Genomic DNA, 27,199 nt, shown 5'->3' with positions numbered 1-27,199 from the left:
GCACCACAACAATCCACCCCAGTAAGCTAAGCAGTGCCATCTAGTGGAGAACAGAGCCATTACACTAAGCCCTGCCCACTGGGCCAACCTTGCTCTTCAGGAACACCACAAGTCTCTCCCTCTGCTTAGTTTACCGGCTATGAAGTGCTTCATAGTTTGACTTCTGGAGGAAACTGGATATAATTTCAATCGCATTTCATCCTGTTTGCTGGTCCAAATACTCTTTTTTTTTTTTCTTTTCCTTATTCTTGAATACAGAAAGAGGAAAAAATTTATTTTATTTTCTATTTTTATTAAAAATATTTTTAATTTTTTCTACTCTATTTTTTACTTTTTTGCAAACTTTTAGTTTCTATTATACCTCTATCACTTCACAAAAGTCCTAAGTATGAATGGACAAGGCTCCCAAAGTCCCAACACTGTCATGGCAAACCAGCTCATATGTATGGCTTAGGTTAATTGTTGCCTTTGTCTTCTGATGTAATTAATGTCCAGTTTTGATGAGGGTGTCATGGGGTCCAAAAGTCCATTCAAGTACAAATGGTACCCACACTTCCACTGAAGTGGAATCTGAAGTTACAGATGCTCCTTAAGAAGCTCCAGAAATCTAGCAAAGAACACTGGCTACTTCTTCATCATTGATCATATGATGACTCTCATTTCTCTGGAAATCAAGGATTGCATAATGGGAAAAACTAAGTCCAGTCTAGGCAACCACCTGCATTCATAAGATTCAAAGACCTTTCTTCTTTCTCTGCCTTGTTGCTGTAGTCCAGGTGAAAGGAAACCTAATTCTTTGGGTGATGGTCAAAGTTTGATCCAGTCATGAAAATTAGTTTGGACATCAAAAGATCCAGGACAGAAGACAGTGATTTCAGATGTCCCCAAACAAGATGTCGGGGGGACTTGGCTTGTTGTTAAAGCAGTGCTATCAAGCCTTTCCATTGAACTGATGTGATCATTGATCCTGGTTGAGCCATCAATCACAGGCATGTGACTCCCAGCTGCCTTTTCTATCAGACTGGTATTCTCTATAGGGCTAAAATAGAATGGGCATTTTTTGTACATGGGGTACACTTTCAAAACTAGCTTGGGATGGGCTGGCAATTGGCTAAAAACACTGCCACCAGGAATTACATCTGCCATTTTCAATAATGACCCAGAATAAGAAAAATATACTTGTGTTTTGAAGCATATTGTTAAAATAATAACACTATATGAGAATATGAAAACTTGAATTGCTTACTTTTACTCATTTTAGGTAAAATAAGTAATAATTTGAGATGTTCCAATGTTTGCTCTTTCTGCTGTTGTTCGAATGCTCTCCCAGCTTCCCTTGCACCGAAGCCAAAGGACTCTTGGAAGAGTCATGGTTTTGAAGTCACCTGTCCTGGTGCTGCTCTGCCATGCCTGTGAACCAGAATATGAAGTCTCCTGACCCAGGGCATTGAATAAGGCACATGAGAAAGTGCTTTGCTGTTTACATTCCACTGGGGAAGAAACTGAGGTTAACGGCCTGGCCCAAGTTGCAATTGGTGATGGTCTGAGACTTGAAGTTTTGCCTCAGATTCCAGAAGAATTCCCATTCCGTGGGAACAATCTCTCTTTTGAACTTGTCACATCTGCCAGGCTGACAGTCCATGCTATAAAAGACAACTCCAGAACCCGGCTGCTTGCATTCGGGTGCCAGTTCTACGACTGACAAGATTACCATTCTTTAAATTTATTTTTTTTCTTTATTTAGGATGACCATAAACAGATTTTAAACAATAAACACTCTTGGTTCCACAGAAGGAGGGTAGTGCTCCCTCTCTCTTCTCAGCCTTTGCAGGTGCTGATGCACTAGTCTGGGACCCTCTTTGCCCTGCTTTTATGCTTAGCTCCCTCTTCAGTTTTCAGTTTGGACTTAATTTCCTCAGAGAAGCTTCTTTTGGCCTTCCAAGGTTGAGTGTAGATCCCCTTTTCTGTATTCCCAATTCCTGTTTCCACGTCTGGCCCCCACTGAGACCACCAGCTAAAAACCAGACTTGGTTTTGTATCCCAGGCACCTACTAGCACAAACGAAGTGCTCAAATATTTGATGAACGAATAAATGGATAAAGGAATGCACAGTGAGCAAGAAAAAGTCAGCAGACGAAAAGAGTCAAGGATATTCTCGAGACCCCAAATTCTGAGCACCCCGACAGCGCTCGACCCCCAACCTTGGGGCCGCGCGGCGGCTGGACTCCACTCCCAGGCAAGAGGAAGTTCCCATCGTCCAAAGACTCTGGGGCTTCCTCGCTAGCCCCTGCCTTCTTCAGGAAGACTCTAGAACACAGACAAAGCCGCCAAGCGACAGTTCCCACAGTAGGAGCAGAAATGCAGTCTCTCTGCCCTCCGATCTCGCGCACTATCCTTCCGCGGGGCGCAGAGAAGGCGCGCACGGTGAACGCCCCAATCTCCCCGCCCTCAGTACCCTCCCCGGGTCTAGAGTTGAGGGTCGGGGTTCCCTGCACGGGAGAAGTTGGTGGGGGCAATTACAGTCTCCCTAACCCCCAATTCCCGCTTCCGTCACCCGCCCCCCTCCCAGGGGACGTGCGCTGGACCCGGGGCCGCCGGGGCGGGGAAGGGTCGGGCCGGGGCGGGGAGAAACGTTTATATAGCGGCAAGGAGGGATGTGGGAGCTGCCGCCCGCCTGCGGGACACCGGGAGGCGAGAGGCTGCCCGCGTCGTCGCCGGTTCCTTCTCGAGTTCCCGAGGCCCCCACCGTCCCCCCGCGGTCGGCGGCACTGGGCGCGGCGCTCCCGGCGGTGCGCTCGGTGCGCTCAGTGCGCGCGCGCGCGCGGAGGAAACCCACGCAGCGCTTGGCAAGTGCAGGGCTGAGTGCCCCGAGGTAAGTCCTGAAGCCGTTTGCAAGTGGTTAGTAGTGGCAGGGGAGGGACCGGCCAGATGGAGAGGGAGCTGCGTGAAGATTGTGGTGAAAAGGAAAGAAGTGAATTTCAGAAACTCGAAATCGCCTCCTTGCGTTTTTCACATCCTCAGAGCAGTTATCCCTTCTCACCCCATCTTCTAGTTTCCTGCATCCCTCTGTAGGCAAACATACAACCTACTCTGCTGTCACTCTCTGCTCAGGGTCCCTTGTCCCCCACTGCACACGCATGTGCCTTGAAGCCCGAAAGGTGCCTTGGGGACCCTACATTGTCCCCAAACCCAGCACAGGGGCCGGTGTGTGGCAGGCACCCAGGACTATGGGGAGGGATGAATGAGGTTAACCAGCCTGGGTCGGGGAAAAAGTCCCTCCCAAGTCTGTGCAGACCCAGTCTGTACTTTTGCTTCTGTATACCTCATCCAAATTTATTAAAGATGGTTGGGTTTTTTATTGTTGTCTCAGGGAAGGGGAGAAAGAAAAAAAATGCACCCATTTATGAATGCTTAGTAACATCTGCAGTGAGTGGAACCCCAACTACCTGGCTCAATATCAAATGTTCAAATAATTTTGTTGAGGGGAGGAGGCAAGCTGCAAGAGGGAAAAACATTGGAACGAGAAAGTGATTTCTTCTTGATTTCTTCTGTTTCCTTTCGTGGTAAAAATCACTCATTTCTCCTTTTAGGCATCTACTCAATGGAGATATTTAAAGATGATCTTTGCCAGTGGGGGAAAAAGTTTTGGTAGGGGCGAGGGGTGATAAGGAATATCGGAGATGTTGGCAGAAATCATTAAGATTTGAGATACAAGAATATTAGAAGTCCTTTGTTAAGAATTTCTATAGTTACAGAATCAGCAGTCATGTTGCTTTTTAAAGGAAGGATCTATTAATGAGCAGTATTTTTAATACAAGAATTTCAAGGATGCCATTTTGAAGTTACAATGTAAACTTACTGTTAAGCGTCCCCATAGGTGAGATCACTTAACATAAAAATCCTAAAGAGTCTGCATAAAGTGATTTAAAACACTTTTTAAAAAACTTTTAAAGTTTAAAGCGTTAATTTTTTTTCCTTGTAAAAGTTGTCAGTTTCCTTCCTCCTCCCTCATTTTATTCCAAAATATTAGAAGTGCCCAAGAAAACCTGAAAAGAAGGCTTTTCTGGCACTCGGAAGTCCATGTGATTTCAGATCTTGTGCAGTGTGAAATCAAACTTTATGATTTACATAAAAGGCTTTATGTGAAACACCCACTGAAGGATGTTCAGCTTTTTAAGTGGTAAAAGCCTTTTAATTTTACTAAATGTTCTTGTGATTCTTTTAAAAGACCATCATTAAATATAAATACTTGCAATTTCCATTTTTCCTATTCCCTTCAGATAGTTGGAATTTCAGAAAAGTTTGAATCATTGGATGTTTGTAAAGAAAAGATTTGTTTATTTATTTATTTATTTATTTGCATAGACAGTGTTAAGAACAGCTAATCAAGTCACCAAATGAAGGTTACATTATAAGAATCGTGAATAAAAGTTGGTGTGTTATTTATTCATCTATGTACGTATTATTGTATGCAGTCTGATGTCTAAAACAGTCTTAAAAATGGCTGAAAAAAAATTCCCTGTCAGTAAATATCCCCATTGCTAGAATTTCAGAAAAATATGTGATTGCTACCTATACCCTCTGTAAATAAATAAAAGTCTCTGTAAAGACCAATGGGGACGTTTTTGTGACCAAAGAATGGTCACCTCTACAGTCCCAAGAAGTAAGTATGAAGATTCGGTTTTCTATACTACTTTTATGAATGTCATGAATATAAGACTTTTCCGGGGTGATCAGATGTTGGCCAATATCTTTTTTTCCTCTCTTCCTGACCTTTTTGCTGTTGTCCTTGTTATTTAAAGTAGGAAGTGGTTTAGCTTTGCTCTGAAACAGGTCTAGATTCAAGTTTCAGATTAGTCGGGACATTCATTTAACCTCTCTGAGGCTTCTCGCACCTGTCACATGGAATAGTGATACCTCCCTACCTCACAGGGATGTGTGGGAAAAAGAAGATCCTTAGACAATGCCAGACGTAAGTGCTCAGTAAATGAAAGTGGCGGTGATGATGATGGTAACACTTACAGATCAAAGCAAATAGAAGGGTTCCAAATAATTCAGTTAATGTTGGGCCCAATTTTACTCCATGTTTTGACCTCACTGAAATACCTTGTTTCCATGGAGTATAACACATGATTAATGGAAACGTGTTACTCGCCAAACATCGCAATCTCCCTTTCCCCCTGGAAGTGTTCCAATCTGTCGAGATCACTTAAGGAAAGACCTGTCACTCAAGTCCTGGTGCTGCTGTCCTGGAAGAGATGTTTGAGAGTTGTTCCTACCCTGATTTCACTATGTATGTCTTCGTATCTTATGCTTTACAATTTCAGGAAACTTTTTCTAGAGAAGTCAAATTGTTCCTGCAAGTGGAAGGCTGTGAGAAGTGCACTCAGTGTTTCAGTTTCTTTGGATCATGATTCTGTGATAACAAAAATACCTTTCTGTTTTCGGCAATTTCTGCTTTTCAGAATTTTAAGATAAAGACCCCAATTCAACCTGAAGTTCTTTAAGGGAGTGGAGAGTTAAAAGGCACAGAGGATAGGGGCTCCTGGGTGGCTCAGTCGGTTAAGCATCGTCTTTGGCCTAAGTCATGATCTTGCTGTTCCCGAGTTTGAACCCCACATCGGGCTCTGTGCTGACAGCTCAGAGCCTGGAGCCTCTTTCAGATTCTGTGTCTCCCTCTCTCTATCTGCCCCTCCCACACTCACACTCTGTCTCTGTCTCTCTCTCTCAAAAATAAACATTTTTTAAAATTTATATTTATTAAAAAGGCACATGTTTTCTTTTTTCTTTTTTTTTTTTTTTTCCCCCACAAAACAGCAATTAACTGAAGGCCAGACTCTTTAATGAAGGAATAGTTAGAGAGACTTGGTCTCACATCCTGTCTTGATTCTTCTCCCTCCTTCCAAACTTGCCTTTTCTTGGGGTGACCTCAAGGCCCTGGCAGGGGAATTTGGAAGGGAACCAGTAAAAATGGACATTGTTTGGCTAACATAAACCATGTGCACAAGAAAAGATCTCTTATGTTTCTCAGCATCCCTAACGCTTGCTTCCACAGTACCTGGCATTAGTACATCCTCAATAAATAAGTGATAAATGAATGACCTAAAATTTCAAAAGTCTGGCTGAAGTATGCATCTTGTGTAAATCTGGAGCCATTGCCCTTTGAGATCCACTAACATGCAAAACCTCAGGCGAGATTAAGGAGGCAGCATGACCTCTGCTTGTGTCTCGTCTTCTGAGACACAGTTTTGCTAAAGCAAAAAGCAACTGACTATAAATCTGACCTTTATGAATTGTCTTCACTGACTGAGATAAACCTAAAAACGAATACTTTTTATGTTTCCAAATAACAAGTTCAAGGAAATTTACTGGTTTAATTTTGCCACGAGTGGAAAGTTTTCTCCCAAATGCTCAAGCAGTAGAGAGGAAGGAAGAAAGATACAGCATGCTGACTAACTGTGTATTATGAATGGAAGCCTCAACATTCTCCTCGAGTCACAAAGACATAATAAATATACATTTAACCATTCTCCAACCATTTACAACTAAGGATTGGGTATTGATTTGACTCTAAAATGTTTTTGCAATGCTCTAAGTACTGTATCCTAGACTTTAGAGAGGAAAGATTTTGCCAGACTTAGTTGGCAAAGATTTTTGTGTTGGCTTGAAAAACCATAAGCTAATCACTTATTGAGTTCTTTAAAAACAAGTTGATTAATGTTTGGCAAGAAATTCTGACTAAAAGTCTCCATTACATGAGTCCAAATACAATAGAACTTTGAAGATCATGAGCGAGTCATAGTCACATTTGACTATTACCATTTGGTGGAAAATAATCCCACAGTGTGTCAAGTGGCCCATGTGCCATCTTTTGGTCCCCCCACCCCACCAGAGCCAGCATGTGTAGTTTTAACTCTATAAGCACATTTACTTTCACACTTCTCTGGGACAGTTAGACTCTATAATACTAAGAAGATGATGTTACACATTGGAACAGATTTCTCTCAGGTCCAGGCTTTTCTCCACTGGCTAGCAGATGACGTCAGAACAGCTCCCCACCCCCCACCCCCCATTCCCTCTGCTTTCATTGTTTTGGTAAACACTGCAGGATTCTTACATCAAGCACCTGTGAAGACCTGAGGGCTTTCTCTGGCCTTGGGAGGATGCCCGAGTCATGTGGAATAGGCCAGAAGGGCCTGGGAGTTAACACCCCTGGGAGCAACCCCTCACCCAGTAACACATGTATATTGGTGACTATCCCAGCTTTCTCCTCTCTTGGGGAAGGCAGCCCTTGAGGTATGACCTGTATATTCTTCCAGAGGTTCTGCCCAAGGGATTGAGCTGCAGCTGCCAAGAGTGACAACCTATCTGTCCACTACTAATTCTACATTGGCTTCCTTCCTTTCTCTGTCTCACTCCCCTGCTCCTCTACCAGTGCTTCCAGAGATCACTTGCTAAATAAAGTAATTGCACAAATTCTAGTCCAGAATCTGCTTTTGGCGAAAGCAGATTACTACCCTAATCTTGTTAGCTAACTACCCTAAGTTTGTTGGCTATTTCAGTAAATGCAGTGTCTTAGGTATGAAGTATACTATAGATTCCACTCTAGCCAAAAATTGAATCAAGAATGGAATTCTTGATTTCCACACTAAAGAACAGAATTTTGTCCCTAGCCACTGGTAGTTCACTTGTATCTGGGACAGTTAGTTTGTTGTTCCTGACCCAGTCCTGGATTCCTGTCAGCCCTTTGAGAGCTATGTTGTGGGGACATGGAGGGAGATATTAGTAAGGACTCAGGTGACCCCATTATTAGAGAAAAAGTGTATTCTGCTGGTTATGAGAAGCAACTCAAATACATGCTCTGTAAATATGGAAGTGCCCTCTCTATATTTCCGTTGGGTGTTTCAATCTCTCCCTCAGGTTTGGTCACCATTTGCTTACTGTGTTAGAGTTCTCCATTGAAACCAGATCATTAGTTAGGTACATAGAAATATGTAAGAGGAGATTTATTATAGGAATTGGTTCACACAATTATGGAAGCTGAGAAGTCCTATAATCTGCCATTTGTAAACCAGAGAACCAGGAATGCCTGTAGTGTAACTCAGTCCAAGACTGAAGGCCTGAGAGCCGGGAGTGCCAATGTCTGAGGGCAGGGGTAAATGGATGTTTCAACTTAAGCAAAAAGAGCACATTTGCCCTCCCTCTTTCTTTTTGTTCTATTCAGGTCATCAATGGATTGCATGATGCTCACTTGCTTTGGGGAAGGTGATCTTCTTTACTCATTCTATCGATTCAAATACTTATCTCTTCTGGAAACACCTCACTGGTATACCCAGAAATAATGCTTTCCCATCCCTTAGTTCAGTCAAGTTGACATATAAAATTATCCATACAGTTGCCAGGTACTTCCTAATCTATCCCCCCAAGCCAGATCTCTCTTCAGAACTCCAGACCCAGATATCTCACTGCTCACAGTGCACTTGAATGTCTTCCACTCCAAACCCAACAAGTGCCAAATGGTATTTACTATCTTACCCACACACCTTCCCCTCTTCCTACATATGGCACAACCCAATGGCTCCACCAGAAGACTCTGGAGTAGTCCTGAAGCCCTGTCCTTCTCTCAGCCCTCCTCAATAGTCCCATTTCATCAATCTCCGAGTCCTAACAATTTCATTTCCAAAAAATCTCCCTGTCACCTGTGCTCCTAGTTCCCAAACACCATCCTTTCTTTCCCCCAGACAACAACTACCTTCTAGCACACCTACTGCCCCCATATTTCAGCCTTAGTGAGCTTCCTAAAACCTGTACTTTCCTCTGTTTATTCCAGTGCCTTTGGATAAAATCCAAAATCCTTACCATGGTTGAGAATCATCCCACAGTCTAACTTTATCTACTTCTCCTTTCTCATGCCTTTCTATTTCTCTCCTTATCCACAAGTTCTTTAAAAAGACCTTGCTCTCTCCCACCTCCTGCTATTTGCATTTGGATTCCCCCTACCTAGCACAGTGCTCTCTAGATTCTGAATCTGGCCCACTCCTTTTCTTCCTTGAAGTCTCAGCTAATATGTCTATCCGTTGAGAAAGCATTACTGGACCATCTCTGGTATGGAGGTACCCTGCCCTGGGTTCCCACAGTACCCTAGGCTTCCAGTCATATTGCTCTTCAACTAAACTGTGATTATTTCATCTTTCATGTTCACTAAGCTATCTTCAGAGCTAGCCACTTAGTAGCTATATCTGTTGTATGAATAGATGAGCTGAGATTAGGTTTCTTACTAGCTGATGATCATGGGCAGGTCACTTAAGCTCTCTGAACTTTACTTTCCTCATCTAAAGTAAAAACCATATCCAAGCACAGGATGATTAGGGAGACCTGATGAGATTATGGATATTTGGTTTTTGGCACATAGTTGACCCTCAGTAAATAATAGTTCCTTTGAATACCTAGAATTTTATAAGTACTATGCTTCTTGACCCTGTGGTGTTCTGAGACAGTAAAGGCCACATTTCAGGAGGTATAAGTTAAAAGGCCACTTTGCTATACTAAGGGCTTTGAGTGAAACCCAGTGGAAAGAAAGTGTCATTTAGCCAAAAGCATCCTGCTTGTCAGATGTCCTTTCAAACTGTGCATGGAGTGTGTTTTTGGAAATGAAATTGACATAATAATATATAATGGTATCTAATTCCTTCACATAGTTTCTTCCAAACAATCCTTATCCTCAAGCTTCAACATCTGTATTCCCTGGATTAATGCCATTAATCCAGTTTCTAACCAGAGGAGCTTTATCCAAGAGCTTTCCCTTAGAAAACGATTCCCAACTGCAATTCCTTCTTTATCCACCCCCCCCTTTTCCATTATTATTTTCATGATCCTGTAACACCAGTAAGCGCCTAATTGTTGGGCCCCCCGGGACCTGTCATGAAAATGTTCACAAACCCTGATGCATGCTTGTAGGCGACTTAACTGGGCAGAGGCAAGTACTAAATAAATTAATGGATTTGTACTGGTCAATGATTAAGGCAAAGAACTTTTTAGATTTTACTAGTGGGGAGTGAGTTAAAGACATAATTGTGTTGGAAATTAGAGTAATAGCACCTCAGGGAGCTATCAGCACAATTTAAAGATTTTTACGTATTATTTGGTAAGTTACCACTTTGGCACACTTACTTAAGTCTATAGCAAATGCTTTCAAGCTCACCAGCCAGGAGTGCTCTGCCTGTCTTCAACACACAGTTTGTAAATCTTCTTTGTTTCCACATATCCCAACAATTTGGGCACATGTAGTCATTTGTAACTAACAGCCATTATACTAAGAATAATAGGTAAATTGATGTTGATGGTGTTGTCTGTTAGAGACCCGCCTCATAAATCCATAAATATGTATCCCTAGATGCAAAATACTTTAGGTAGGTGTCTGTTTTCTCCCTAAAACTTGAGGGTTTTCATTTATCTCTTCCTTTATTTTATATCTCAGTGCCCCATCTATTCTTTCAGTTTCTTCATGGAGAGAGTTGCAATTAGACATAGGTGTTCCATCGTCATCTCAATCAGCAGCTGTAAAAGTTACTGAGTTGGGTAGTGCATTGGACACTGAAAGAGAGGTTGTGATTTCGTACATTGCATACCTGCTAAACTCTTCACTGAGAAAGGAGGCATGTGCCCTGCACTCAGAGCTGTAGCCATGTCACCAGCTTCAGCCAGTAAGCAAGAGGTGACCTGGCCAGAACCAGCCCAAGTAGAAGGAGATGGATGGCTCTGGGTTCACTCGCCAGATCTTTGAATACTCCAAACCGAGGGCGTTATGTCAATTGCCTCAGCACTTATTAAGCACTTTATATATATTATCTCATTTAATCCTTGCAACAACTCAGTGAGGAACATACCAGACCCACAGATGAGGGTCTGAGGTTTCAAGGTGCATCAGTTACTAGCTAGTGGAGGATTTGAATTCAGGATGTGGTAACCCAGTCCTCGACACTGCTACCTATTTGGCTGGGTAAGCTAAAAAATGTGTGCTTCAAAAATGTCAAAAAAAAGTATAAAAAAAAAAAATGTGTGCTTCAAAAGCCTAGAAGCTTCCATTGTTGATGCTCAACTTAGATCCCTGCATGGTTAGAATAATAGTTCAGAAGTCATATTTTCACTGGTAAGTAGAAATTTTGACTCTTTTTTTAGGGGAGGGAAGAAAGGGAGAGTGCTGAACTCAGCATGAACATAAAGTCCCAAAGAGATGATGTTTGAGTAGCTACAAAACTCAGTAGCTTTATTCTCTGTCACTGAAATTGACTTTGGTTAATATTTTCAAAAGTCCATTCTCATTTTGCTGTTTGACTTTCATAGAATCCTAGAATTTCAGAGCAAAAATGGGTCTTTAAATCATTTCAACTATTTTTTTTTTTGTAAACAAAGTGATTGCTTCCTCTCCCACCCTTCCCCACAATTAAAACCCTTTGATGATTTCCCACTGATCTTGGGATAAAGACAGAAATCATAGACAGATCCTGCAAAGCCATGCATTGGCCAGTTCTTTTCCAGCCTTATCAGGTACCATGCTTTGCTCTGTGTTCTATTCATACTGGACTTCCTTTGATCCTTGACCGCTCTGTTCTCCTTCCTACCACAGGACTTTTACACAAATTTTCCTCCCTTCTGGAGCACCACACCCTGAGTTAATTCTCACTATTCCTCTAGATACTAGCTTAAACAGCAGTCCTTTAAGGAAGCCTTTCCTGAGTTATCAATTTCCCCTATTATATCTCATCACAGTATATAATAATCCAAAAATACATTAAGTACCTTTTCATGTATAAGCTTTATTTTAGGTGATGGAAAACAAGATGGACAAAGTCCCTCCTCCAGGGAGGATATAGACAATAAAGAAGTCCACAAAGAACGTCCAGGCGGTGTTAAACGCCAGGGAAACAACAACAACAACAACAAAACAAAAAGTAACAGTTATTTAGGGGGCCAGTTACTGGCTCTGACAAAATGGGAGGCTGTCCTGGATGGGGTGGCCAGGAGGCCTCTCTGAGGAGGTGACATTTGGGCAGAGACCTGAGTGAACACAGGAATGAAACGAGGCTGCCTTAGGGGAAAGGAAAGGATGTTTCCAAGCAGACACAACTTGGGAGTATTCAAGAAGAGCAAGGAGGCCAGTGTGGCTGGAATGAAGGGCACGAGAGGCAGAGTGAAGAGGATGATATTGGAGATTGTGGGGCATGGCCAGTGTCATGGAGAGCCCATGAGCCATACGTGTGGCATGGGAGTCTAATCTAAGCCTGATGGAAAGTCGTGGGAGATTTTGACCAGGGAGATACTGACCTCATGTGTGGCCTTGAAAGATCACTCTGACTCCTGTGTGAAGAATGTATGAAGAAGGGCAAGGGTCAAAGCATGGAGATCTGTTAGTATAGTAATCCAGGCAACAAGAAGCAATGGAGGCATGGGTGTGGTGGGAGGTGGTAAGAAGTGGTTAGATCTGGAATATATTTTGAAGGTACTGTTGACCAGACTAACTGATGGTCCAGCTATGGAGTCTCAGAGAAATCTCTTCTTTACAACGTGTAACATAGTTGTAATTTTACACTTGATGTAACTCTTTCGAAAACAACTCTCTCAATGGACTGGAAGATCCGTGAAGACAAAGACCATGTCTGGTTTTACTTTTTTTTTGTCTACATACTACCTAACACTGTGCCTATAAATAAGTGAATGGGTAAATATACTAAAATCACCTTACTTTACAGGTGAGCAAAATGAGTCTCTGAGAGGTTAAGTTTAAAGGACTGGCCTAAGGGGGGTACCTGGGTGGCCCAGTCAGTTGAGCATCTGACTTCGGCTCAGGTCATGATCTCACAGGTCTGTGAGTTCGAGTCCTGCGTTGGGCTCTGTGCTGACAGCTCGGAGCCTGGAGCCGGCTTCGGATTCTGTGTCTCCCTCTCTCTCTGCCCCTCCCCCACTCATGCTCTGTCTCTCTCTCTCTCTCTCTCTCTCTCTCTCTGTCAAAAATAAACATTAAAAAAATTTTTTTTTAAATAATAAAGGACTGGCCTAAGGTTTCTCAGCTCAGACTAGAATCTATGTCTCCACACTCCTCATTCAGGCAGTTTTCCCTCTTGCACTAGAGCCCCTCCCAAACACCATGCTCTTTCATTTGGGGAGGGAGGAATTACCAAAATGTCCTACAAATGTCCGCAACGGCTGACTTGTCTGTTGAGGCAGGCATTGTTCTAATCACTTTTGAGACTCTTTGGAGGCAACGTGAGTTTGTGACATTTCTTCTTTCCTCCTTTGAGCTTGTTTTCTTCTCCAGGAAAACCATTGATCTTATCCCACTCTTAGTGTTATACATAGCACCCAAAGTTGGTCATCCTGAGTCATCTGACCTGTGTCCTGTTTTGAAAGACACTAAAGCTTAGACAAGAGCAGCTGGTGTGCATAATCTCCACATAAAAAGTTAGCCATTCAAAAATGTTCACTCCCCAAGGGCATTTTGAAAAAATAAATCAGTTAAGGCAAGCTGTGATTAAGAGGAAAGAAAGAATAGGATGCCATTAAGAGTTTCCTCGGTTCTCTTGGAAGGGAAAAGCTGCCTGAAATGTAACTTTCTCAAGCAATGATCACATCCTTGGACTGCTGCCTTTCTAAAGTCCCAAGATATATATATATATATATATATATATATATATATATATATATATATATATATATTTCATTTAACGAACAGCTGGTAAAATTGGATCCTTGGTCTGCAGAGGTTTACCAAAGAATTTCAGTGTTTCTGTGTGACTGAATACTAATATCTAACCCTGGAATACAAAAAGAGGAAATTTTTTTTTTTTTTTTTAATATATGAAATTTACTGTCAAATTGGTTTCCATACAACACCCAGTGCTCATCCCAAAAGGTGCCCTCCTCAATACCCATCACCCACCCTGCCCTCCCTCCCACCCCCCATCAACCCTCAGTTTGTTCTCAGTTTTTAACAGTCTCTTATGCTTTGGCTCTCTCCCACTCTAACCAAAAAGAGGAAATTAATTCTACTAGCTGCTCATCATCCAGGACCTTCTAGGTTGCACCCTCCCTGGTCTGCATAGTAATCCGTTCTCTTCGTTCCCATCAAGCTACTTGCAACATTACCTTTTCTCTTTTCATTATTCTCTCTTGGAAGCAGCACTCAATGTACTTTGTACCTTTCAGAGCACTTTCTCCTGTCCTGAGACCCAGACTTCACCCTCCTGAGGCTTCCAGTCTAGTGAGAGGCCAAACATGAATGAGATAAACACTCAAATGAACGTTTACTCACAGATTTGAGATGATGTGCTATGAAGAAAATTAAAAAGATGCCATGAGAGAGAAAAATCGCCAAGGAGAGCAAATCTATAAGGAGAGGAGAGGACCTCCCTGCATAAGTAGTATTGCAAGGAAGGCCTAGAGGATGAGGCCTAAGTAGGAGTCAAATGGGCAGGGGCTTGGCTTCTCAAACTTTGATGTGTACACAAACTGCCTGGGGATCTTGTTCCACTACAGGCTGATTCTCTAAGGTTGGGGTTCAGCATTTCCAGTCAGCCCCCAGTCATGCTGAGGAAGCTCAGCCAAGAACCACACCTTGAGTAGCAAACAGTGTAGGGCAAGGGTTGGCAAAGCTTTTTCTGTGGAGAGCTAGAAAGTAACGTTTTAGGCTTTGTGGGTCACACTGTTTCTGCTGTAACCATTCCACTGTGCCATTGTGGTGTAAAAGCAGCCAGAGATAACATGTCAGTGTATGGGTATGACTGTGTCCCAGTAAAACTTTATTTGGCAAAAGAGAGTCATATTTGGCTTCAAGGTGGTAGTTTGCCAGCCCCTCATGTAGGATAAGGGCGTATCAGCTCTCAATTTTGGCTGCATATGAGAGTCACCAGGGGTTTCGAAAAATACCCACCAGGTCCCTATTCTGCATCAGTTAAATCAGGATTCCTGGGGATGGAGCCGAGGCATCGGTAGAGTTGAAAATCTCCCCAGGTGATCCTAAGTTGCAACCTGGGCCGAGAGCCACTTAATCTCGTTTGATAGTCTGTAATTTCTTAGCCCTAGGAGTGTAAGGTACAAGTAACTCACATTTCTTTATTTCTGAGACACCATCAGTTGCCCAAAAGCTTTCAAGGAAGGGGAAATGTACCAGAAAATGTACAAATCTATAGTAATACGCATTCTGATTTCATGGATTTTTGAACGGGGGATAAATGTGCACTTTGAATCCAAGAAATACGGTGCTTTCATCCCTATTATTCAGATGAAGAAAGTGAAGCACAGAAGATGTACAGATTGTATGATGATATGCCAAGGAGATATAGGCAAAATCTTGTGACTTAACTTGCTGAACTACCTTTGTTTCAACAAATGTGCGAGCCCTTCCTTCCCATCTGGACCTCTGCCGGCGCGTGCTAGTCGCTGCCCCCTGCTTTGGACACACTTCCTTTCCCCCTTAGAATCTCCTAATTCCTGCTTCTACATCAAGTCTCACTTTAGCCATCTGCTTCTTCTGAGATGTCCTCCCTGACCCCACACCCAGGGGAGGGGCCCCTGCTGGGAGCACCTTCTGCCCCTAGGAGGGTGCCCCATCAAAGCCTGGTCTCCTTCTGTTTACACAGACTTATCTTCCAGGCCTGGGAGCAGTCTTGATGGCAGGGACCATGACTGGCTTGTCATCGTTTTATCTCTGTTACCTACTGTGATACTGTGACTTATAATAAATATGTATTTTGGTCTTCATCTATAGTTCCTGGCTCACAGCCCCCCAAATCCTTGGATTTTCTCGAGCAATAAGAGTAATGGGAGCTTCTTTGGTTATAATATTTGGTCTCTTGTCCTCAGTTCCTGAGCAGTAAAGGTGAAATGGTGCCTGGTTATTCATGAATCCCTTTCCACCACCACTGGATTTTGGTGGAAAGGGACTCGCCCCAATTATGTTAATGAGGTGGCTCTTAGAAAGCACCTGAGGATGGGGGCTGGTTGCCAAGGAAACCAACCCGGAAGGGAGGGTCGGAACTTTTAGCCCCGCCCCCTTATTTCTGGAACGGGAGAGGACTGGAGGTTTTACCAATCAGCAATGGCCAATGACCTAATCAACCACGCCTATATAATGAAGCCTTCACAGAAACCCCTAAAGGACTGGGTTTGGAGAGCTTCCGGTTGCCGAACGTGTGGAGATGCTGGGGGAATGGCATACTCACAGCAGGCATTGAAGTTCACCTTTCCCCCATGCCTTGCCCTATGGTTATTTTCCATCTGGCCGTTCCTGAGTTATATCCTTTCACAACAAGCTGACAATCCAGTAAGTAAAATGTTTCTCTGGGTTCTGTGAACCATGACAGCAAATTAATTGATCCCACGAGAGGGTCATGGGAACCTCTGATGTGTAGCCCGTTGGTCAGAAGCACAGCTAACAGCTTGGACTTGCCATTGGCATCTGAAGTAGAGGTGGCGTGGGGGAGTTTTGTGGGACTGAGTCCTTAACCTGTGGGATCCGAGGTGATTTCCAGGTGGATAGTATCAGAATTGCATTGGATCGTAGGATACCCAATTGTTATTAGAGAATGTTTGGAGGTGTGAAACACACCCCCCAATATACACACACGTATGAATTGGCGACCAGAACCACTGCACTTGTCTATAGCAGGGCCTCAGGAATGTTTGAGGCATGCATGCATTTTGGCCCAGTCCTGATTGTCCTTTAAAGCATAGTACTTGAGGGGCGCCTGGGTGGCTCCCTCGGTTAAGTGTCCGGCTTTGGCTCAGGTCATTATCTCACAGTTCATGGGCTTGAGCCCCGTATTGGGCTCTGTGCTGACAGCTCAGAGCCTGGAGCCTGCTTTGGATTCTGTATCTCTCTCTCTCTCTCTCTCTCTCTCTCTCTGCCCCTCCTCCACTTGTGCGCACGTGCGCAGTCTCTCTCTCTCTCTCTCTCTCTCTCTCTCTCTCATTCTCTTTCTCTGTCAAAAGTAAATAAACATTAAAAAAATTTTTTTAAAGCATAGTACTTGAGCATGGTTATTTTCAAAGCAGGTCTCCAGGCATGCCACATTAGTATTCACCTGGGAGTTGATTAGAAATGCACATCTTTGGCTCCATCCCAGACTTACAGATTCAGTCTCCAGGATGGGGCCCCACAGTTTGTTTCAGTTGGCCTCCCTGGCAATTCTGTGTGAGGAACACAGGTTAGGGTATGGGACCTAAAGCCAGACTGCCTGGCTTCAAATCCTCGCTCTGTTGCTTAAAAATTATTTGGCTCTGGGAAATTTACATTGCTGTTCTCTGTCTCCATGTTCTTGTCCATTAAATGGAAATGATTGAAAATAGCAGCTATCTTAATTGGATTAACAACAGCTGTTAGCACAACACTTGCTCACAGTGCTCAAAATATGTTAACTGTTAGTAGTATTAGCTGTGTAACTATGGGAAAATTCATTAACTTCTCTGAATTTTACTTCCTTCATCCTTTTTTTTTTTCCTTTATGTGTGTGTGTGTGTGTGTGTGTGTGTGTGTTACATTATTTTCAGGTATACAATATGGTGACCCCACAACCCTATACATTATGTTATGCTCCCCACAAGTGTAGCCACCATATGTCACCACATATCACAGTACAATTGACTATGTTCCCTATGTTGTGCCTTCTATTCCTGTGACTCATTCATTCCATAACTGGAAGACTGTGTCTCCCTTTGCCCTTTACCCATTTTGCCCAACCTCCCCTCCCCTCCGATAACCATCGGTTTGTTCTCTGCATTTATGGGTCTGTTTCTGCTTTTTGTTTTTGCTTTTTTGGATTCCACATGTAGGTGAAACCATATGATACTTGTCTTTGACTGATTTCACTTAGCATAATACCCTCTTGGTCCATCCATGTTGTCACAAATGGTAAGATTTCATTCTTTTTATGACTCGGCAGTATTCTGCTACATGTGTATACCACATCTTCTTTATCCATTTATCTGTGGATAGACACTTAGGTTGCTTCCATATCTTGTCTATTGTAAATAATGCTGCAATAAATATAGGTACATCTTTTCAAATTAGTGGTTTTGTGTTCTTTGGGTAAATACCCAGTAGTGGAATTACTGGATCATATGGCACTTCTGTTTTTAATTTTTTCAGGAAACTCTATACTGTTTTCCACAGTGGCTACACCAGTTTGTATTCCCACCAACAGTGCAAGAGAGTTCCTTTTTGTCCGCATCCTTGCCAACACTTTTTGTTTCTTGTCTGAGTCTAGCCACTTTGACAGGTGTGAGGATAGGTTATTATGGCTTTGATTTGAATTTCTCTGATGATGTGTGATGTTGAGCATCTTTTCATGTGTGTGTTGGCCATCTGTAGGTCTTATTTGTACTTCCTTCATCTGTAAAACAAGAATAAAATCTTTGCCTCATAGGATTTTGAGAGTTAAATTTGTGTGATGGATTAATTATATATGTCAGGTTTGCAAGACTCTGGTGCCCAGATATTTGCTCAAACACCAATCAAGACGTTACTGTGAAGAGATTTTGAAGACGTGACTAACCTCTAAATCAATGGACTTTGGGCAAAGCAACTTGCCCTCCATAATTTAAATGGCCTCATCTGAATCAGTTGGACTTTCCAAGGGAAGACTGAGGTCTCCCCTCCAGGGAAGAGTGTCTTCCCACTCAAAACTGTGACCTCCACTCCTTTCAGAATTTCCAGCCTGCCCTCAAGATTTCAGATTTGCCAGTCCCCACTGTCACATGAGTCAAGTCCTTCTCTCTCAATAGACACACGCATATATACTCTCTATATATTATACCTGACTGAGACCCTGTGCGAGAACTGCCCAGGAGTGACCGTCAACCTGCACACACACTCTGTTGGTTCTATTTCTCTTGAAAGCCCTAACACAATGGGGTAAATATGTGTAGGTCAGGATTTCTCAACCTGTATAGTTTCCCAGCTATTGACCTTTTGGTCAAGAAAATTCTTCGTGGTGGAGAACTGTCCTGTGTGTTGTAGGACATTTAGCAGCATCCCTGGTCTCTACCCACTGGATGCTAGTAGCACTGCCCCCTCCTCCGGCAGTAAAAATGACACATCTCTTCACACATTGCCAAATGTCCCCTGAGGACAAAATCGCCGGTGGAGAACCATGGGTATAAGTAACTGTTACATCGCAGGAGCTGTTTTTTCTCCTTGGTTCATCCCCGCTAAACTAGCACCACACTGCTGCCTCTGTGGTCCACACGTTTTCCGCTTCCCCACTGAAACAAGTTTATCCCTTTACATGAAATCTAGCTCAAAACTCACTGTCACTAAAGGTGGCATTCATAGTCCTTCCTCCATCAGATCCCATGTCTATGCCTGTTTTTTCCTTGGGCCGTTTCACTTGATCACACAGTTTTCCAATGGTCTTTTCACACTTTTACTATCTTTGTCTGCTCCCATGGAACCTCCTCAAAACAAGGGGCAACTGTGGTAAGAGGAATAGATTACTGTATTTGAGTCTAAATCCTGCTGTTTGTGGTAGTGACTTTGGGATAGTCACTCAGTCTTCCTGAGTTTCAGTACTAATATCTACATAATGGGAATAGTTGGGTCTACTTCAGACAGTGATTATAAAGTCCAAGCACTTTTTGAACTATAAAAATACTTTTTTCCCAAAAAGCAAAACCGTGGCTTTAATATCTTTTTTTTGTCAGAGAATAACTAGTACAGGGGGAGTTGGGATGAAACATGACCTTGGAAAATGCTAAATGAACAAATGAGTACATGAATTTGCATATCATATCTTACAGTTTGTTTTAATTTATTTTCTTCTTCTGATAGCTTTTAAAGTAATGTAGGCAGGGTCCTTTCTGTGTCCTTCGGAGTTTAATATATGAATTACCTAATGGAGCAGTTGCCAAGGCAGTGCAATTTGCCTACTTATTGGCCTCCAGTTCCTGGAAATGATGGCATTCATCAATAGCCCTACTACCCCCGTTGTCAACATCTTTATTTCCTTAAGGAGCATCATGCTTGAGATCAAGTGCCTGTCCTTTAGAACTGGCGGAAGCAGTCCTCTTCTAGAAGAATCCTTTCTGCACCCCTCACCCCCCACCCCCTTCCCTGCCAAGGCATCAAGATGCTTCTTGTCTGATTCCCTGTAGTTCTCTGGGCTTGCTCACTGGCATCATAGCACAGATCTGCCTCACTCCCTCCTCTATCAGACTGAGTTCATGAGGTCCAGGTCTGTTTTTACTGCATTTGGCATTCCCAGGGGCCAATGCACTGTTTGACCAAAGCACTGCATTCATGAGTATTAAGATGACTCACTAGGGCTCCACTACTATGTGTCCATCTGTCTGCAGGATGTCTCTACTTCCATGACATGTAGACATCTCAAATTCAGCATTTCAAAAAAAAAAAACTAAGCCTGGACCTTCCTTTCTGTTCCAGTTATCTAATTTTGCAAAACCATTCCACAATATAGTGGCCTAAAAATAATTTGTGTCTCATGGTTGTGTGGGTTGACTGGTCTCTCCCGGGCAGTTCTTGCACAAGGTCTCAGTCAACTGGTGGCTGGGGCTGGTGTTCTCAAAAAGATTTTCCTTTTTTGTTCTTTTTTTTAATGTTTGTTTTTGAGAGAGAGCAAGAGACAGAGTGTGAGTGGGGGAGGGGCAGAGAGAGAGGGAGGCGTAGAATCTGAAGCAGGCTCCGGGTTCTGAGCTATGAGCCCAACGTGGGGCTCAAACCCACGAACAGTGAGGTCATGACCTGAGCCAAAGACGGACGCCCAACCAACTGAGCCACCCAGGCACCCCTTGTTCAATCACATCTGTGATACCTGGACTGGATGGCTGGATCATATGAGGGCTGGTGAGGCATGTCTCTTTTTTTCCCTCCCCTACGTAGCTCCTCCAATGGGGCTAGCTTGGGCTTCCTAATATGGTGGTCCCAGAATAGTGAAACTTGTTATATGATGATTGGCTGCTGCTTCTCGTGTTCCTAGAGCTCCATGATCCTGGGTAGGAACCTCAAGGCTTCTTGCGACATAGTATTAAAAGTCTTAAGACCTTGCTTCTGCCACATTGTATTGATCAAGTAGATCAAAAGGCAACACAGCTTCTAAGTGAGGGAAATTAGACCCCCTTTTCAATGGGAGCAGTAGAGCAGTAGCAAAGAATTCATCACTGTATTTAATTGATCACACTTTCTAACAAGTACGGTTTCTTGCCTGTCAGTGATTCTTTTGTATCCGTACATATTAGGATTTTTTTTTTTTTTTTTAGAGAACATATATTGGAATGAAAATAGAAATTTCTTTAATTTCTTTGTTCATTATTTTGGGATACTTAATCTCCTTACCAGATTGGCTTTTATAAGACTGGGAAACTCTGTTTTTTTAAGAGCCTCAGTTAGTTCCTCCTTACTTGCTGCATTATATTGTTTAGCATTCTTTTTTCCTTCCTCATTCATGAAATCTACAACTGGAAAGAGTGATAAATATCTGCTACCCAGATTTATCACTTAACATCACCCAATGTTTGTTTCAAACTTTGTTAAATAAAATATTACACAAAGGGTTGAAGTTCTCTTGATCCCTCTCCTAGGGATCCTATTTTCCATTAGGGACCCTATTTTCCATTTTGCCTTCCTAGAGGGTACCATTGGTCTTTAGTTTTGTGTCATCCCCAGCTTCGCTTTAATATATACAGGCTTTTAAAAAATAGTATTTTGATGTGTTTTAATAATTTTACGTGGATGGCTTTATACTACTGCTACGACTTATTGCCTGAGCCTCTCATCCAGAAATGGAAGTTCTGCTGTGGGTAAGTCATGCTAACCTACAACTGTTTTTCTGACTTTGTTTGGAGATTTATTCCTATTAAGGCATGTGGAGCTAAATGATTTAACATTTGAGTAATATCGTCGTGTATGGGTATGCTCCAGCTTAATTACTCCCATTTTCCTCCTAATGAACATGTAAATGATTTGCAGTTTTTACAAACGTCCATAGCAATTTTCTTGTGCACATGTATCAGAATTTCTCTGGGGAATTTGCTTTAAATGAAGTTTCTAGGTCATGTTTAATTTTACTAGATAATTTAGAAATTTCTTTCCAAAATGAGTGTATTAAATTATGTTCACACCATTAGAACCATGTACAGGAGCTCTGATTTACCCACATCCTGTCCACCCTTAGTAAGTCAGTCTCTAATTTTTGCCAGACTCTTAGGGAAATGGTATCTTATCGTTTTAATATGCATTTCCCTGTCATTGGTAAGGTTGAGGACCTTTTCATTTGTCTGTCGACCACTCAGATTACTTCTGCCATGAACTGTCTATTCATATCCGTTGCCCATTTTTCTGTTGGGTTTAGTAGTCTAGTTGATTATTATGACCTCTTTTGTCAACATTTAACATTTGAATGTGCTTCCATTCACTCCTTTACGGTCTGTGCTTTACTGTATCTTCCTTAAGAATTTATTCTAGAGTCATAATGATTTTGCATTTTGCCATACTGCTTTTGGAGATTTTTTTGCTTTATCAGAGTTTAACCTTCGTAAATATCTGTGCTTTTTCTTGAATAATATCCTCCTTCCATCTTCCATATTGTTGTCAAGTGCTTTAGTTATACTTGATTTTAAAACACCCCAAATTTATTTTTCATAGTATCATGATGGGGATGGAGGAAAGTATATAAGGAGAAATTATTTTCAATAGGATGCTAACCAAAAGTCTAAGGAGGATCTGATATTTAAACAAATATCTAAGCAAAGTAAGGAAGCAGAAAATGCAAGTGTTCTATGTTGAGGTAGAATAAGCTTCTCCTGTTCAAGGAAAAGTCAGATGGGTGAAGCCAGAGTGGGGTGGGGGAGGGGAAAGGAGGGAGATGAGGTTAGAGGATTAATAGGATCAAGGCCATGTAGGGCCTGGAGAGACAAGGTAAGGAATTTTGAGTAGATGTGTGATATTACATCCTTTTTTTTTTTTTTTTTTAATATTTATTTTTGAGACAGAGAGAGAGAGAGAGAGAGAGAGAGAGCGAGCGCACGAGAGAGCATGAACAGGGGAGGGTCAGAGAGGGAGACACAGAATCCGAAGCAGGCTCCAAGCTGTCAGCACAGAGCTGGACACGGGGCTCGAACTCAACGCACCATGAGATCATGACCTGGGCCGAAATCGGACGTTTAACCGACTGAGCCACCCAGGTGCCCCGATCTCCTTTTTTAACTTAAAGCACTCTAGAAGAATCAGTAGTTGGGAGACAGTAGAAGCAGGAAGCCCAATTAGGAAGCTTTTGCTAAAATACAGGTGAGACAGTGGTGTCTTAGATTGGGTGGAAGTCAAAGTGTTGAGAAATGGCTGGATCTGAGATCTATTTTTTATAAAGAAGCCAACAGGGTTTGCTCAAGGGTACAAAAGAGAGGAATTAATAGTAACTTCTATGTTTCTAGCCGGGGCAACTTTGTAGTAGTGGGACCTTTATTTTAATAGCCAACAATTAACTGTGAAATTTTGCAGGTTAGTTATTTAGTGTATTTGTTACAACTCAACAATTAGATTTAGGTCCATGTCCCTCAGTGGAGGCAAACAGTTGGAGACACTGTATTGACATGTGATTAGTTCATTCCACTTCTATTAATAGCTGTGTGACTTTTGGCAAGCTACTTAATCCTCTAACTCAATCTCATCTATAAAATGAGTCTAGAATCTATTGATACTCACTGGGTTTTTGAGAGGATTAAGTGTAGCCCTTAGAACAATGCCTGGCACATAAAAAGTACTCAGTAAATATTCGCTTTTCTTATTCTTTCCGGGAACCCTCCCTTGCTCCCCATTATAGGCAGTCAAACCAGGGATGTTATGAATTACTCTTTACTTTGCTTGCTCAGTGCAAGTCAGAATATTTTCCAAAGGTACCTAATATTTTTCAAAGCCGATAGTGAAAATCTATGCCAAGTTTAGAATGCTACTCTGTATCTGAATCTCTTCAGTTACTTCCTGCTTTTCTAAGCCTAAAACTTAAGAGGTCAACATTTAGTAGGTATTTGTTGAATGTCTACTTTGGGCTTAACTGCCAGAATATTAAACGGGACCATTTAGACCTAATTTCTATTTCCTCCCATCCTAAGCTATGTATGCTTTTGATTTAGCTGCAATGAATAAATATTTTATCAATGACCCAATATATTTCATCACCTCTCTGGTCCTTCTGGGTATTACTGGATAGATCTCAGACTAGCTGATGTCATTGTTGGCTTTTGTGAATTGTGTCAGTATGGCTGTCCTTCTGTAGCTTTAGCCAAACTGAGAAAAACAGCAACTTGGAGGGGAGAAGCCTCTATTCAGACTTAATGGGATCAGCTGTAAACAGCAGAAATTCACATCAGTTGATAGTCATTGAGAAAGAAAACTATTCAAAGAAATAATTTCCAGTAAAAAAATAATTACAAACATAGATTATCTGGTACATTCTAACACATTAGATAAAATTCCATTATCCTCAGAGAACTGGATAGCACGCAAGGCTGTGCCTCAAGGAAAGCAATTATAATGTAGTGGGGAAAAAGTTCTGGCCCCAGAACCCTGGGGCTGGCTGTGGCCTGGAGAGATGCTCAACCTTGCTAAGCCTCAGATGTTTCTTTTGTGAAATAGGAATAATTCCAATCTACCTCACAGGTGTGCTGTCAGGAATCGGGGGATAATGGTTATTAAAAGGCATGGAAACATGCACAACGTTGTACCTATACAAGCCTGTACAAACGCTAAGACTAGAAATGTGTGAGGGAAAGACTTGAGGACAGGAGGTAAGTATTGTTCCTTTACAGGGTATTCCTTGGCCAGATCTTTTCTAGACTGCTCTACACACAAGCCATCCCGTTGTAAAGATGGCAATAACAAGAATAAAAACAACAGCTATCATTTATCTAATATTATGGCAAGGCAGAGGCTGTGCCAACGCCTTAACGTGTATCATCCTCAGTTCATAAAACCCCCTGCAGTCATCCCTTGAAGCGGGTGTGGTTACTAATAACTTTTTATAGATGAGAAACATGTTCAAAAGAATTACATTACTTGCCTGGTCTCAGTTAGTGGGGCACACAAGCAGGATTTTAATCAAGTAGTCTGATGCCAGAGCCTGTAAGTTTGACCACCAGGCTACACAGCCTACAACTGGTCCATTGTGGAATTCGAGTGTGACCTCAGAGTAATGACTGGCAGAGTGATTCCCCCGTGCCTCAGGAATTCTCCTATGCCCTGACCATAACTTCTCTCCCACCCCTAGTATTTTGTGCTGTCCTACCATTATAAGTGTTGGGAGCTTCTTTGGTGACATTTTATTCTGGGGCAAATACACCCAGCATTGTATATTGGAAAACACAACAGTAACTTACATGTGATTTAACAGAGGTGGATGTATAAACACATTCGTGGGGGAGCCCCTTTCCACACAATCACTCAGGTCCCCAGGCCGGGAGTACCTCTGCCATTTCAACATTGGTTTCTTGAGGTTACCTCCATTCTAGCCACTGGAAGGGGAAAAGAGCCCCCTAGGGGAACGCCCCTTGGGAGGTATAAGGCCAGGCTGGGAAGCAGATAGTATCACTTCTGCTCACCGTCCCCTAGCCAGAGTGTCATCATTTAGCCATTGTGGAGTGGGTCTGGGAAAGGCAGTCCCCGTCTTGTAGACACGGCATAGTGACCACTCTGCAACACAGAAGGAGCAGCACAAATTTTGGTGAACAGCTAGAGATACCTGCTACTGGAATCATGACGATGCAAGGTGATTTATCACCGATGAAGTTTTCTCTGTGCTCTTTTAATTGGGTTCTGCAGGGTGCAGGGAGAGTTATGAACTTGGGAAAAGTTTTCTGGTTAAAACACGTTTTTGCTTCCCTGCTTCCTATTCCACTAATACAAAACTTATCATAGATGACAGCCACAGGGGGACAGATTTCTCCCTATAGCTGTTCCATATCTGCCCTCGACATGCCACTAGGTACTTTCCTAATTGCCTGATTTTTTTTTTCTTTCCTCTACTTAATAAAAAATTTGTTATTTTTCTATACATTTACTGGATCTCAGGTACACAAAATTGGATTAATCCTAACCCTTAGTTCATTGGACACTCTCATCCATAGGTCCTTGTAAGTAAGACTTTCTGTTTATTTGCTTATTTACTAATAATGTAATAAGCTGTGAAACTCTCCCCATATTAAAACTGGAGTATCAACAAGAACTTATGTCTATGAGAAATTTCCTCCCAGTTCCATCCCCCTGCCTCCTACATCCTGTGCAATCACTATCCTGCATCTTGTGGCTTATTATTCCTTTGCTTTTTTTAAATCAACTTTTAGAGCAGTTTTTGATTCACAGCAAAATTGAGCAGAAGGTACAGAGATCTCCCATATACCCCCTATCTTCACATATGCATAGTCTCTCCCATTATCAATATCCCCCACCACCAGAGTGGTTCATTTGTTACAATTGATGAATCTACATTGATACAGCATCACTACCAAAGTGCATTGTTTACATATGTTTCACTGTTGGTGTTGTACATCCTATGAGTTCAGACAAATTTATAATGACATGTATCCACTATTAAAGTATCATACAGAGTAGAAACCCTCTATCCCTCCTCCTCTGGCAACCACAGAACTTTTTATCGTCTCCATAGTTTTGCCTTTTCCAGGATGTTCTATAGTTGTGATCATACAGTATGTAGCCTTTAAGAGATCGTCTTCATTTACTTCGTAATCTGTATCTACGCTTCATCTGTGTCTTTCATGGCTGGAGAGTGCATTTCTTTTTAACTCTGAGTAATTCCATTATTTGACTGTCCCATTTTATTTTTCCATTCACCTGCTGAAGGACATCTTGGTTGCTTCCAGGTTATGAGAATTATGAATAAAGCTGCAGTAAATATCCATGTGCACATTTTTGTGTGGACAGAAGCTTTTAACCCTTCCGGGTAAATACCATGGAGCACAACAGCTAGGTCATTTGGTAAGTGTATGTTTACTTTGTCAGAAGCCACCAAACCATCTTCCAAAGTGGCTATGCCATTTTGCATTTCCACTAGCAATTTGTGAGAGTTCCTGCTGCTCCACATCCTTGCAAGCATCTGGTGGTGTCAGGGTTTTGGATTTTGGCCATTCTAGTAGGTGTGCAGTGGTATCTAGTTTTCATTTGCAGTTTCCTGATGACATGTGA

The 27,199-nt window shown here is 42.2% G+C and overlaps 1 protein-coding gene across 1 annotated transcript in view; it reads left to right on the top strand.

Moving 5' to 3' along the window:
• Window positions 1-2,662: 2,662 nt before the first annotated feature.
• The window catches only part of COL6A6 (collagen type VI alpha 6 chain), a 164,975-nt gene continuing 140,438 nt past the window's right edge, over window positions 2,663-27,199 (top strand). The window contains exon 1 of the mRNA XM_053903817.1: window positions 2,663-2,872. The gene's annotated coding sequence lies outside the window, so the exon portion shown is untranslated. The remainder of the gene's footprint in view (window positions 2,873-27,199) is intronic.

Source organism: Panthera pardus, unplaced genomic scaffold, assembly GCF_024362965.1.
Source record: "Panthera pardus isolate Hobbes unplaced genomic scaffold, ASM2436296v1 HiC_scaffold_16, whole genome shotgun sequence".
Taxonomy (NCBI): domain Eukaryota; kingdom Metazoa; phylum Chordata; class Mammalia; order Carnivora; family Felidae; genus Panthera; species Panthera pardus.
The sequence above is the reverse complement of the archived record's forward strand: the minus strand, read 5'-3'. Positions and strand labels throughout refer to the sequence as shown.